This window comes from Tenrec ecaudatus, chromosome 15, assembly GCF_050624435.1.
Source record: "Tenrec ecaudatus isolate mTenEca1 chromosome 15, mTenEca1.hap1, whole genome shotgun sequence".
NCBI lineage: Eukaryota > Metazoa > Chordata > Mammalia > Afrosoricida > Tenrecidae > Tenrec > Tenrec ecaudatus.
This window is the reverse complement of record NC_134544.1, coordinates 97500132-97516219: the sequence shown is the minus strand read 5'-3', so window position 1 is coordinate 97516219 and position 16088 is coordinate 97500132. Positions and strand designations below refer to the sequence as shown.

Sequence of the window (16088 nt, the reverse complement as noted above, 5' to 3'; positions counted from 1 at the left end):
ACTGATACCAATGTCAGATAAAGCTATTTCAAGAAAATTGTAGACTAATAGTCATTGAGTCATTCATTCTTGATACAATATTCAATTGTATCAATATTGGTAATGGATCTGCATGAAAAAGTTCTTTAAGAACTGGAATCTGAGTCAGACATATTACTAAGTATCATATACACTTGAGAATAATCTGACCCGAAAATCAGCCAAGGCACCAAATTTTACCACAAAAACTGCATTAAAAATGTGCTGAGAAAACTGGACCTATACACGAGTCTATACGGTATATATCATGATTAAGCAAAAACAAAAAATTAGCATTCAAATATACCAATTGATAGGGGGAAACCTATTCAATTAAAGAGACAGAATATATACTAAACAAAGCATGACTTTTCAAATTAAAAGGAAAAAACACAAATCTAACATGAAACAGGTCTTACACATATGCTAATATACTCATAACAAAACAAACTTTGAAAAATGTCATATATAGCAGAAAGAGATAAAAATATCATCCAACCTCAGAAACAGGACAAATATACATGTTCATTTTCAACACTCATATTTAAATTTATACTGTATGTTCTAGCTAGGCCAATCAGAAAAATAATCATTAAAAAAAAAAAGAAAAACGACTTTGAAGGGGAAGAAATAAAAATTCCCTATACATCATAAATTAATGTGTACATATGTAATACATTAATTAGTAAAAATAGAGGTATTGGCCTATGTACATGTATTTATATGGCAATACACTGGGGTCGTGGATGGACTTTGGACCGCTGTTGGAGCCCTCCCTCAACACAAGAACACTTTGTTTTAACAACTTGGCATTCTGTGATGCTCATCATTCCAACATGATTGCTGCAGGAAAAAAAATGGGTGCACAAGCAAATGTGAAGAAAGCTGATGGTGACCAACTAGTTAAAAAAGCAGAGAAGCAACAAGCCCACATGGAAGAATCACACCAGCCTGTGTGATCCTGAGGTGTCAGTGGGATCAGCTAAGTGGTATCAGAAGACCCAAAACAAACAAACAAAACATAGAGATCCAAAACGCATCTGTAGACAATGGGACATCCCATCACAGAAGCGTCACAAAGAAGGGATGAGTCAACCAGGGTGCAGTATAGCTCCAATGAAACACATTATTCCTGTAGTTCCTTGAGATTTCCTCACCCTCTACTATCATGGCCCCAGTCTTGCCTTTCACTTTGAGCTACACAGGAGCATGTACACTGGTACACATAAGAGCTTACCACATGTATACCAATGATAAAACCCTTTAAACTGGCCATAACACCTGCCTCTTAACTCATGATATTTATCTCCCAAATCTATCCCTTGCCTCCTGTTCTTGAACTGGGAACAGTGATTAATCCCAGGACCTAGATTCTGATCTTAAGTATAGACGCTGACTCTAGCACTCTAAATCCCTGGAAAGAACCCCAAACCAAACCCATCAACAAACTCATGTTGTGAATTATGCTTGTGGAGGTGTCTCCTCTCTCACGTTTTACCTAAATGAAGTGAACTGCTGTAGGTAGACAAGCAAACCCAGGAATCAGACATATATCGTCTCTTCTCAGTTAACTTTTATATCATTTGCATATGGTTCATTACCCTTGGCAAAATAAAGTAGTATATAAATGTTTAAATATGACAATATCATGACCAAGGGTTCTCAAAGCTCTCGTGTGGACCTGTTTTACTGTGTCCTGCCCTCAAGGAGCCTTCTCTGCTATTAGACATATGCAGGGATGTGTTCCCATATAAGCAAGGTGCCCAAGGGATCAATTATACTATGTTACTAATTTGTAGATCACAACTGTATTCTCCCTGGAAAATGTGGTGAAGCTCATATTAAAGAAAACAAGTTCATTACCGGTTATTCTATCATCCATCGAAACCCTCCATCCCTTTATTCCCAGGTGATCCTATTCTCACAAGATGGAAGAGGTAGCAAATTAAAGGTGCTTACATTGGAAACATTGTCTCCATTTTTCAAAACGAACAATTTACCTTTTACTCAGACCTAGGAAAAAGGGTCACAGGAATACTTTGTACATCCCCTCTCAGTTTGAGCTGGCAACCCTAATATTTGTGTCCATGGCTCTAGATTCCTGTGAGCCAGGAACTTAACCTCACAAGACATCCTGCACAAGTGGGTGCTGTATCTTCACCCCCAAATGGAAAGATGTCAATCCCACATACACCCTGTGTGTCCAGAGCCAACAAGTCCCTCTCTCCCAGCACATTGGGGCTCTCTACTCAGAGAAAAGAGAAGTCCTGAAAAAGTTACTCATGATAAAAACAGCGGGTCAATCCCTCTCTCACCTAATGGGCTAAATGCTGGGGAGACATCCTGGGTGCATGGATATCTAAATATATCCTGAAATGCAAGGGAGACCAAATGTGGACAAATCAGCAACTAAGTTGTCATTAGTGGGAGTTTCATTATCTCTACTTTTGGCACAGGACTGAATGCCTTTGAGCTTCCAGAGGCAAAAGGCAGGGTTCCTGTCTGAGCCTGTCTTACATACATACTGGCTGAGGATACCTCCCCTGAGATAAGTCCCCCTGCCCATGTTCCAGGCCCGCTTACCTTCCAGGAAGCACATAACATCCAAACAAGGTTGATCCACTACACTTCTTTTTGAGATCCTGCCTCCAGGTCTACCTGGGTCCTGAGAGTAAGCTGGGAAATCAAGAAGAAAAGGCTATAGACAAATGAAATGGCAATCACTTGTAATTACTTCAGCATGATTAATAATAAATCAGTAGGATTTATCTTCCTTGAACCTTGCTTATTGGAATAGCCATCCTTGGGTGAGTCCAGCTGAAAGCAGAGTGGACCTCATATAGATTGCTTTAGGTTGCTGCAGAGAGGCCTTCTTAGGTAACACAAGGCAGTCCTAGAACACCTTTGCTCACACATACACTCACACACGCAGGAAAACACTCATTAAACTGATAAAAAACAAGGACTTAACTAGAGAGAATCAGGAAGCTACGTGAGAGTAAGAGACCATGGATAATATTTAACATCAAATAAGGGTACACCTACCACCCACAGCCTAACACCGTGTTCTGAATATTTGCTCCATTAGAAAATGTAATCTTTGATGAGCTTCTTTCTGTTTATATACATTATCAGACTAATTTTGTATGTTAGTAAATTAATTCTTTGTCTAACTTTATTCTTCCTTGATCGACCATGATTGTCCCTTAAGTTTTATATATGGCTTCTCTCTCTTCAGGCTTGGACAGCTTAAAATTATTCATGTTCTAAATTTATGAGTACTGAGAGAGAATTATAACATGTGGCAGAGCATAATAACCAATGAAAACCAATTAACTATAAAGTTGTACTGGCTTAATTATGTCTTTTTAGTGTGCTGCTTATTTGAGGATATTTTAATTAAGGGGATTCACAACTAATAGTAGGTTATTTTGTATTCACAATGTCAACAGTGTCTAGGGGTCCTCCAAGATTTCTTTCTGGGAAAATGGATATGTTTATTCATAAGGTATAAGTAAGTAACATGTAAATATTGTGGGGTTTTTCACTAAGAAAGCCCAGAGCAATATACTTTATCAATAAAACACATATTTTAAGCCTTATAGTTTCCACATTAAACAAGAATTCCTTTCCAAATTAGAAAACATTTTAGTTGTATAAGTATTATTGGCATGTTCAAAGAAATTTTTAAGTCAATATATACCCAATATGTAATACCAAGTTTAAAAATTTTTAAGAAGATTGATGCCAGGACAATTCTTAAAATTTACATTTAAACTGGAATTAAGGTAATCCGTGGGTAATTTTTTAATCCTCCCATTATTTGGCTGTAATCTATGAGTATATTTTAGCACCTATAATAAATACAGTATTACAATGAGTGAGTAAAATGATGTACAATTTATGAAAACATTTCTAGCCTTCTAAAGGCAGCAGCTTTAACCATGTTTAACCACCACAATGACTCCCTTTGATGACCCACTATCAAGTTTGGAAATCCCATTGAATACCCTATGAGACAGTACACGTTTACTGTGCCAACATGGTTAATGAACACATGTGGGATTAAGTGAAGGGTGGAAAGATAAATGGCTCGGCAAGCCTCGCCTTTCTTGTCTCTTGCCTTTTGATCATCGGACCAGTGTGTGGCTGCCTTGCTTGCTCTGTGCCTCAATTTGCAAGCTACACAACCTGTGGGACACCTAACCCATAGACTGTGTCACTTTAATTTGAGGTTCCCTCAAGACCTGTATTGCCACACTATTGGAATTTATATCTCTTGAGCTGGGGACTACCAGACCCTGTCATCTGGCTGACTGTTGGTGACCTACCTGCCTTGTTGTTTGCTGTCTGTGGCCAGGTAACCTGGACTGCTATACAGAGGACTACCCAGCGGCCTTAAAAACTTGAAGAACTGCCAGTGTTTCACAGCTGTCTCACCAGAGTGAGTTGCACTGTGCCATTTATACTGCTTTATAGATTAATTAACAGTTTATTTCTTATGGTTTCTATATCTACATAAATACATATATAAAATTATTAGTGTTCTGGTTTTGTTTCTCTAGAAAACCCTGTCTAACATACCCTATTTAGGAAAACATGTCTGCATGTGTTCTTATGGTCAATAACTTTGTACTAAGTGTGTATGCTTGCCTCAGTGAGATTTAAGTGCATGCACTTAATTGGGGAAATGTTTGTAAGAGAAAGTGCAGAGAATACCATGGAGGCTGGAGGATCACTCAGCTAAGACGCCAATCTTACCCTGAGAAAAGGAAGAAAAAATGAGAGGTAGGAAAAACTTTCTTAAATGTCAGTGTAACCCAACAGATGTCCAGTAAGTTGACCAGGTTACCTCAAAACGAAATCACCCATTAGAGAACCGCCTCCTTTATCATAGACAAATTCCTATGCTTCGTTTATATACTAGTCTTGAATTGCGCTTTGGCTAGTCCTGAGAACTCCAGTTCTCCGCACAAACATGCTGATGCAATTTAGAAGCAATGTTTCTTCATTGTCTCATTATGCTCATTGTGGTTGGAGTAGAATTACATTATTAGGTTTTATCATGTTGTTGTATTTTTATATATGAAAATGTGTTCATGTTTTCTAGTAAGATACATAGATATATAGGATGGTTTTCCTTCTGGATTAGGTTGAAAGAAATGTTTCCTCATTAGTGACATTCTTATGTGTATTAGTTACAAATGTTCCCAAACAATATCCTGCTCCTGTTTCCTGGGGGCTTTCATTTCATTTCCTGAAGACTGGCTCACAGAAGGCTCAATCTCTGTAGTGGGTGCTCAGGATCAAATATGCACAGGAACCAGACTCTGAGGCAGGTACAGATGAGTTGCCAGGGTGGGTTTCCTGTTGTGCTCACGGAATTCTCAATCTCTTATTTTCCCCTAGGGAACATCTCTTTATTATTATTTTCCATGTCCTGAGACCTATGAATTCAATTTTCTCACTTCTTATAAATTAAAATAATCCTGTGTGAACTGTTTGCCTTCAGAGGTCCTCACTTCAGTCAGAGCCGATATTCATTTAAGAGAAAGTATAGAAACCCATGACCAGAAAAGAAAGCGTTACCTGCTGGTCTGAAGGGAGTGGTCTCATTTCATTAAGAAACAAACCCTAGACAAATGTTTGCCCTTAGAGAAATGCTCAACTTGCCATGCAGAGGCTGCCAGTGAGAGAAGTTACCTTGTATAATGTTATCAATCCTGTAATTAGGGAAGAACTTTTTTCTCTGCTTTTAAGCGATCTAGGCCACATGCAGTAGGCTAACCAGATTTTGCCATTCAGTGTGTTTTTTAAATACAGCTTTCTCCAGAGGTCCCATCAAAAAGACGGATTTTGAGGACCTCACTGTGTGAACTGGACTTTGCCTTCAACACACCTGATGCAGGAGAAAAGACCCTGAAACACTCCTTTGGACTTTAACCAGAAGCAGCCAAGCTTGAGAGGAAGCAGAGGATTACTATCCTCAGGTCCTGAACTTTGGATCACTGGGCATTGGTTCAAATCTCTATTGCTTTGATTTTACACAATGATAAACAACTTGGAACTTCCTTTTACTGGCCGTGTTCACGTTTCCTTTGCTGTCTATGATGTCTCAGTTCAGAAAATGGTTTTGCCTTTTCCTGTATGTCACATCCATATTGTTTTCAACAGTGTTCTGCCAATGAAATTTGGAATCTTTATAAGTGTACTTTTAGAGGTGGGGGGAGTGGGGAAAATGAGCAGCAGATATTAAGGGCTCAAGTAGAAGGAAAATATTTTGAGAATTATGATGGCAACAAATGTACATATGTTTTTGACACAATGGATGGATGTATGGATTGTGATAAGAATTGTACGAGCCCCCAATAAAATGATTAAAAATATAAGTGTACTTTTAGTGTAAAAGTCTATAGGAATTCAGATTCTACATCATTGGCCAAGTTGTTATTGTTCTTACAAATACCAAATTTACCATATAAATTCTTACATTATTTTCAAGCTGATAATGCTGCCTCTATAGTGGACCATAAATGTATACGTATACCTTAGATGCATGCAAGTATCTTGAAATCACATTTGATCAAAGCCCTCACCTAAGAACAATTTGTTCTTCTCATGTGACTCTGCTCAATACTCAATCCCTCATTCATGGATCACTGCAATGTAAGTAAATGGCAATGTGTGGCGAACAGATTAGATGGTGGCCAGTTATCAGAAAGAATAGTGTCTAAGGTCTTAAAGCCTTGTCCAATGACAAACATCCCTCTAAGTTAGCGGTTCTCAACATGTGGTTCGTGACCCCTTTGGGGGGTCGAACGACCCTTTCACAGGGGTCGCCTGATTCATAACACTAACAAAATGTCAATTATGAAGTAGCAATGAAAATAATTTTATGGTTGGGGAGTCATCACAACATAGATGCTTCAGCGAGCATTGGACACATGGGTTTCAGTTGGACTGGGATGGGATGTTCTCTTAATAAAATTTTACTTTGTGATGTATAGCTCTTTCTTATGCATCTGAGCATCTATACTTTCATATTACTAGACAACCCAGCCTAACACCGTTTCCCACCACACTGGTGTCAAGTGAGGGAGAAAAGGTGTATCTGACATACTGCTCTTGGAGAAAGGCACATCACAAGGAGTCTGGAAAGATAATCAACACTTCCCTGACAGCGAGCCAATGTTATATTCCTGTAGGAATGTGGATTTTTTGGTGGGTGTGAATCTTATTTACAATAAAAGTTTCATGTTAAACTTGTAAAAAAGAGTGTTTACAAGGCACAAGGCACACATATTCTCTCTGAACTAAAGAAGGTCAACACATTTAAAACATGTAAGGAAACTTAGTAGACTTGTAGTCACACTTGATATAAAAAGTTAGTGTGATACTAAGAGCTTTATATTCACGGGGAAGGCATGACATGCATGCCCCTGAGAGAAAATTCCACTTGATTATTTAAGAAAGTATTCCCATTACTGAGCCCAAAATATTGGAGTAGCACTGATGAGAATGACTTATTTCTGTTTAATAAAAATATTCATACCTACTGAGGCCAGATTGTTAAAAATTTGCATCATCACATGACTATAGAGTTTCCTCTAAGAAAGGACGAGCAATGCCCATTCTTCCAAGAAGTCCACAACCACCTCTCAAACATCCAGTGTCCTATAACATCCCATATATTCTGGTTCAGCAAGGTTCCATGCACTCCAATAGGAAAGCAGGGAAGATGGCCATCCTGGGAAATTGAGACTTCACATGGGGATTAGACACATGGGTCTGTATTCTACTAAGGATTTCCATCAGGGTTTAGCTCATCCCTTCACTCACTAGACTCACTCACTAATTACACGCTATCTCAAGTACTGCATTCTTCTAGCACAATAAGCTTATCTCTGCAGTTTGTCTGGGACAAACTGCAATCTCGCTCCTTTCTATATTTATGGTTCAGAATAGAGAACAGTCAGAACACATAACATAAGCCAGACAAATGATCAAAACTAAAACCCCGATTCCACATTCGAATCATCTCTTTCATTGGAGGGGAGAAATTCACCTCCTTGCACAGGACCAACCAGAATATTTATCAAAATATGAAACAGTGAAAGCAAGGTAACAACGAGGCTGCTGTGCTTCTTCCATGTGGGCGTTGTTGCTTCTGAACTAGATGGCTGCTTGTTTATCTTCAAGCCTTTAAAACCCCAAATGCTATATCTTTTGATAGCCGGGCACAATCAGTTTTCTTCACCACGTTTGCTTATGCACACATTTGTATTCAGTGATCATATCAGGAAGGTGGGCACCCATTTATATGATATTTTTTTCTTTGATGTCTGATACCTGGTCCCTTCTACACCTTGTGACCACAAAGGCTGGTGTGCTTCTTCCATGTGGGCTTTGATGCTTCTGAGGTGTTGTAGGGATCAGGTATCAGGCATCATCAGAACAAAAAATCATATCATTGTAAATGAGGATGAGTGCAGACTGGAGACCCAAAGCCCATTGGTAAGCAACTGTACACCCCCTTACTGAAGGGTAGCAGGGAGGAGACGAGCCAGTAAGGGTGCAGGGTAGCAACGATGAAACATAGAACTTTCCTCTAGTTCTTAAAGTGCTTCCTCCTCCCACTATCATGATCCCAATTCTACCCTACAAATCTGGCTAGACCAGAGTATGTACATTGGTACAGATAGCAACTAGAAACACAAGGAATCCCAGACAGATGACCCCTTCAGGACCAGTGGTGAGAGTGGTGATACCTAGAGGTAGAGGAAAGGTGTAGAAAGGGGGAAACGATTACAACGATCTACACATAACCTCCTCCCTGGGGGATGGACAACAGAAAAGTGGGTGAAGGGAGAAGTTAGACAGTGTAAGATATGACAAAATAATAATAATTTTTGAATCATGGAGGGTTTATGAGGGAGGGGAGAGTGGGAAGGGTAGGGGGAAATGAGGAGCTGATATTGGGTCTCAAGGGGAAAGCAAATGTTTTGAGAATGATGATGGCAACAAATGTACAGATGTGCTTGACACAATGGATATATGTATGGATTATGATAAGAGTTGTATGAGCCCCCAATAAAATGATTAAAACAATAACAACAACAACTAGGAAACACTGCAGAATTTCTCTTTTTCCTTTTAGCTTCTCATTAGCCATTGGAGAACTTCTGGTATGAACTAACAAAGTAGCAACTCAAGGCCCTGGATTTATGACATCCTCTTGAAGAATTCTAGGTGACTAAAAGGTGACACATTACCTCATGAAAGAGATGATTAAGTGAGGGAATTATGAAAATTTCTGTAGTGTTTCTGTTACACACCTACATTTCAGTCACTGTATGGTTGCACTCTTGAGTATTTTGTAGCTTCATGGAGACAGGCCATGGTATTGAAAAGAGAAACAGCAAAGTGAAAGATAGGTAACAATAGAATACAGATATCATCAAAAGTTTTCCACTCTGAGACACAAAGCTACAGTAATGCAATTATTATAGACCGCTCCCTTCAAAAAGTACCTGGATACGCACATGAATACACACTAAGGTTACATACTGAAAAAAAAAAGCAGGGAATGAAAGTATCACAATAGCATGCCCTTCTGTTTTCTGATTGAGAAACTGTAGTTAGATTCCAGTTTTCTTATAAGTTGACTGAACTTAAATGCATAGTACTGTTAAACTGTGCAAGGATCCTAGGACTTATACACCAGGCTTTGAGATGGTCCACTCCAAGATTTTTTCACATTTGCAGACATGGAAGGCAATTAGTTGAACATGATGTGGGACTCTCAGTTGTGGGACTGAACTCTATGACTTGTCATACATTTGTTCCCACATTTTTTCAGGACAGAAAGGTCCCTGGAGAAGGATATCATGCTTAGTAAGGGAGAGAGAGGCAAAGAAGAGAAAGGCCTTTGACAAAATGGATTCGCACAGGGGCTGTAACAATGGGTTCACACATGGGAACATTTGTGAGGATGGTGCAGGATAGGGCAGTGTTCCTTCTGTTATATAAAAGGTTTTATGAGCTAGAATGGACATGATGACACCTAACAACAACATAGAAAAGGCTGTACTCTGATGCTAACAGTTCACAGCATAGCCAACTGAATATATCATACAGTGACACGAGCTGCCATGGTCACTCTACAATTCTGCTGTGACAGTGTAATGTAGATATAGATCCAATAAGTCTTTCAAGAATTTCGTACACAGCAATGCATCAGGTGACATATTTTAAAGTCTCCACAAGTCTAAATTCCATTCCTTTACGATGAAAAAAAATCCCAAATGTAGTGCTGTCAATTCTAACTCATTTTGACCATGTAACAATGAGTGAAACTGCTCATTAGTGTTTCCAAGAATGAAGATCTGCATGGGTGCAAACAGCCTCATCATCCTCCTTTGATGTGGCTGGTATGCTTGAACCACAGAGGGTATGGTCAGCAACCAATCAATTAAACCAATGAATCAATAGGGTCTCTTCCACACAACAGTTCATGATAAAACATTGCACTTATTCAGCCACTACAAATTTGAAGCAATTTCCAAAAAAGATTTTGCCACACTAGCTTTTAGTCCTCTTGTCTCTTTTAAGCAGATGTTGCTTCCAATTGAAACAGGTGAAGAAAGTCACCAACATTAATCACAATTTCAGTATTGCTCAAATGGTAACTTGTTGAACTGGGTCAGCATGCAGGCCCATGTGTCTACAATTAAATTCCTGGCAACTACATTTCTGTTCATATGCCTATAGTTGGTTATTCTGTCAGTCATAAATTACGATTACAGAGATGATCTAGAGGTCTTCTGTGTAGTACAAAGAGGAAACAAAGAAAACAGCCTATTCAATTCAGACAACTAGAACTCATTTCCCTGGAAAATCCATGAATCTCAGATAATACTGCTTACCTCAGGCCCATTTATCTGGCTCTTGCATTATTAGGTTGATTGAGGTAATATTAACACCCAGGCAAAACAGACACAGCATTGAACACATCAAAACAAAACAAGACCAATCTGTTCTGAGAGGGCACACCATTCCAGAACCAATGGAGTTCTACCCTGGACACATGAGGTGACTATGAGTTGAAAATGACTCCACAGCAATGAACAAGAACAAAACCACAATGTTAAATGGTTATCAATTGTACGAGAAATGCAACAGAGATGGAGCTTAAGCAGTAACACATGCATATTTATATTAGGGAGCTTGTGTACGGATTAACACAATGATCATTCACTTTAAGACACACTAGACCATGAACCCTGGCTTGATTAAAAAAAATTCTAACAACATAGAAGGGTTCTGTGATGCGTTTAAAAATGCACATTTAAAAAAAGAGAACCTGATGCAAAGGGCTTAAGTGGAGAGCAAATGCTTCAAAAATGATTAGGGCAAAGAATGTACAGATGTGCTTTATACAGTTGCTGTATGTATATGTATGGATTGTGATAAGAGTTGTATGAGCCCCTAATAAAATGTTTGAAAGAAAGATTATAGTAAACAACAACAACAACAACAACAAAAACACATTTAGGTTTCAGTTGCTCAGACTTCCATTCTCAACATAAGGGCAAAATAAAGCTCCATTGTCACTCACCAAATGAAAAGCTCATTAGCAATTAGTTTACATGAAAATTCCCACCCTGGAAAAATAAATGGATCATGAAGAAGCACTAGCAACAAAGTAAACCAAAAAGGGAATAGTTACAAGAAATGCAAATGAGGACTTTCAAGTTTATGATCAATATGTGAAGAGCCCAAAGCCACCATTCCAGTCCCAAAGGAAAATGCTGACCATATTGAATTCAGAGTACTGAGATCACAGTGCATGGTTTTGTTCTGTTGTACATTAAAAAAATAATCAGTCACTGAGCCAATTCTGGCATATAGCATCCCATATACACTGTAGAACAGCCCCTGTTTGTTTCTGAAACAGCAGCTCCTTAAGGGAGTAGGAAGCCTCATCTTTCTACTGCAGAGCAGTTAGGGGTTTGGATTTCTGAACCTGTGGTTAGCAACCAAATGCATAACACACTACATCACCATGGATGCATAGTATTGCTATGAATTGGAGAAAACTAGATGGCAGCTAACAACAAGAAAGGCTTTCTTTTCAATGACTCTAGTTAATTGGTCTACTTAGCACCCAGAATAAACAACTGTCCTAAAAATGAGGGGAGGCACACATAGGTATTCTCTCACCTGATTTCTACTGTGTTATCATGCTGTGTATCTGCCTATAGGATCCTTTTGTCTAGTGGTGGTTTTCATCTTGTGCCATTAGTCGTCTAATTAATTGAATTCATTGAAAACAGTGATTTGAAGGATGTGATGGAATTAACTAAGGGAATAGCCAAAAAGAGTTTGTTCCAGGAGGGGACAATATCTGACCACAGGGGATCAGGAAAGAGTATATTTCATGTTTTAAGGATAGTCAAATCTCAGGATGATCAGATAAATATTAATAAGGATGAATGGTGTCAGAAAGGTATGATTGAGACTTCAATGAAGAAATGAATACAAAAAGACTGAAGTCAATAAAAAGGTAGCATGTTCCAAAGCAACTGTCCTCCACAAACTGATTAGTTTCCAAAACTGTCACACACAAAAATTTCTTGCACTTCACAAGAGTCCACAAAAATGTGGATTTAATTGCATTTAGCCTAAATAACAATAAATGGTAAAGAATAAGGCCTGGATTGGTCCACACATAACTCCCTGCCATCACGTCTAGTACAACTCACGGCATAGCTATCAGAGTAGAGCTTCCTATAGGAGTCCCAAGCCAGTGTATCTTTACTGGAGCAGGCAGACTCATCTTCTCCTGCACATTTGCAGCTCAATGTGTAACCCACTGGACAAAAGGGCTCCTTTGTTCATATATTATACACATTACCCAATCAAGTATCAATACAGGAACACATGAAAGGCCAACAGAGAAAGATAAGCAGCCCTAGAAAAGGCCTACCAATTTGTAAGGGAAGCTAATTCATGACACATCAGGCTCTGACAGCAAGTACTCACACTTTAAGGTGTGGGTCCCTAAATGGAAGTTCCTGAGTAGTACCAACTCACCAACAGCTGAGTGCTCAGTTACCAAACAAAAGATTGGAGGATGAAGACAACACAGAAGTACCTTAGAAGAACGATATGGCAACCAACTCCAACTATACCTTACAGCGTATAGTTTTACTCTGGAACCACATACAGTCACCATATGGAATTAAGTGGTAGGCAAAATGACTGATATTTATCAAATTATTATCTAATTTGGAGAGTCTATTCCTATGCAAAAATAAACTCCAAATAGATTAACATAATTATGATCATGTAAAACTATACTATTTTGGAATTTAAAAAATAATGACAGCAGGACAGAGAAAAACTAAGATGAAAACATAAGAGGATAGACTGAAAAATTCATGTGTATTAACATTCAAAACAATTTACCAGAAGGCAACAAAAAAGAGTAAGATATGCAATGGATGCATGTATATGATTGTGATAAGAGTCGTACAAGCCCCAAATAAGACAATTTAAAAATAAAAAAGAAGATACAAATATCCTGAGGCAATTTTACAAAGTTTATAAATCTGCTGTAAGTTGTCAGAGAAAAATAAACTAAGTGTGCAAAAATATGAGAAGTCTTCTCGGTAGTAGTTTTAAGAGATTTGAAGTACAAAATCAAACTAAGAAATCACTGTACACGTGGATCACAAGCCCTCAAAGTACTTCATCAGATAAGCAAATGGAATAACTATACATGCACATTTTGGGCAGGAAAATATATTAAATACTTCGGCTCTTTTAGTAAATTTTAACTTGGATATGTTCAACTCAACAATTTCCTCTCACCAGAAAGTGCTTTCCAGAGAGCAACAGAAGTTCAGAAAGGGAATGACGAGAATAAGGGCAGTAACATTCACAAGAGTAAAATTACATTTGAACCACTTGAATCCTTAAAGCGCTACAATAGGTAGGTATAGCCTGGGCCAATCACACATTGGAAACTTGTGTATGAGTCAACACTGATAGACCAAAGACAAAACAACCAACATGTGAAAAACTCAAAAGCATTCTGAAGAAAATAAATCAATGAGAACCCAGACACAGTTTATCATGGAATATACAGAAAGCTCAAAAGAGGCAAAACTAAACTACACAGTTTATGGATTAAGACATGGGTGTCACAGTTATGAATATTTCTTGGACATAAAATAGTCTCACGGGATAGCTAGATTACTTGTCTTAATATCATCCAAGCTTTTTTTTCCACGCTGAACAGCAGCAGGAGCTGGTGTCGGAGCTATCCGGTGCCATCCATGTCACTGCTGCGACCCCCGCACCCGCTGCCACCCTGACTGAGCAAATGACCCTTCGTGGCACCCTCAAGGGCCACAACGGCTGGGTAACGCAGATCGCTACCACGCCACAGTTCCCCGCCATGATTCTGTCTGCTTCGCGAGATAAGACCATCATCATGTAGAAGCTCACGAGGGATGAGAGCAACTATGGCATTCCCCAACGTGCTCTGCGTGGTCATCTCTTCTGATGGCCAGTTTGCGCTCTCAGGCTCCTGGGATGGAACACTACGTCTCTGGGATCTTACAACGGGCACCACCACACGCCGCCATGTTGGCCATACCAAGGACGTGCTGAGTGCGGCCCTCTCCTCTGACAACCGGCAGATTGTCTCAGGCTCCCGAGATAAGACCATCAAGCTGTGGAATACTCTGGGCGTTTGCAAGTGCACCGTATAGGACGAGAGCCACTCTGAATGGGTGTCCCGTGTGCGCTTTTCGCCCAACAGCAGCAACCCCATCATCGTCTCCTGTGGCTGGGACAAGTTGGTCAAGGTGTGGAACTTGGCTAATTGCAAACTGAAAACGAACCACATCGGCCACACAGGCTACCTGAACACTGTGACAGTCTCTCCGGATGGATCCCTCTGTGCTTCTGGAGGCAAGGATGGCCAGGCCATGCTGTGGGATCTCAATGAAGGCAAGCACCTTTATACCCTCGATGGAGGAGACATTATCAATGCCCTGTGCTTCAGTCCCAACCGCTACTGGCTCTGTGCTGCCACTGACCCCAGCATCAAGATCTGGGACTTGGAGGGCAAGATCATTGTTGATGAGCTGAAGCAAGAAGTGATCAGCACCAGCAGCAAGGCCAAACCACCCCAGTGCACCTCTCTGACCTGGTCTGCTGATGGCCAGACTCTGTTTGCAGGTTACACAGATAACCTCGTGCGAGTATGGCAGGTGACCATCGGCACCCGGTAGAAATGTGTGGCACAGCTTTTTTGAAATTCAAAGACTGGCTTTCTGAATATATATATATATATATATATATATATATATATATATATATATATATATATATATATATATATATATATATATGTCAATCATCCAAAAGTGTAATATTCTACATTCTACTTTGGAGAGTCATGTCTGGGATCTTATCAGCTGTGAGTGGCCATCTGAGATAAATTATTGGTCTTTACTCAACTGGCATTAAAGTGAAAGATAGAAGTCAAAGATTCAATGAAGAATCTAGTCTACATTATCGAGTCTGGTTTTATCTACCCTGAAACCAGAACTAGATGGGATTGTGCAGGTTACCATGACAGATCATTCTAATTAAGTTCTGGACAGAATGGGAGTAAAATGTCCAATAGTATCTCAAATTCCTGAAAAAGAAAAACAAGTAAACAAACCAACAAACAATGAGTTGAGACACTTTTTAAAAAAATCATTTAAGACACTCTTTAAACCTTGAACCCAAACTAGCCTCTGCAGTCACCTTTTAGCTAAATAATGGATTGGCTCATAAGAGAGTACTTTAAGAGTGCCTGTGAGTACTTTCCTCCACTAAAAAAGTTAATTCTATGAGACCAAAGGACAATTATTTTTAAGTAGAGGTGAGGAATGAAAGGGAGCAGGGAAACTAGATTAACTAAAAGAGAACAATAAGAACAGAAATGCTGAGAATGTTTTACAAATGATGAAGAGTGTAGCCAATGTCACTGAACAATTTGTGTAGAA

General features: G+C 39.2%; 1 pseudogene; it reads left to right on the top strand.

Annotated features, from left to right (window-relative positions):
* The first annotated feature begins 13188 nt into the window (after positions 1–13188).
* Positions 13189–15355, top strand: LOC142427623 (small ribosomal subunit protein RACK1-like; annotated as a pseudogene).
* Positions 15356–16088: the final 733 nt, after the last annotated feature.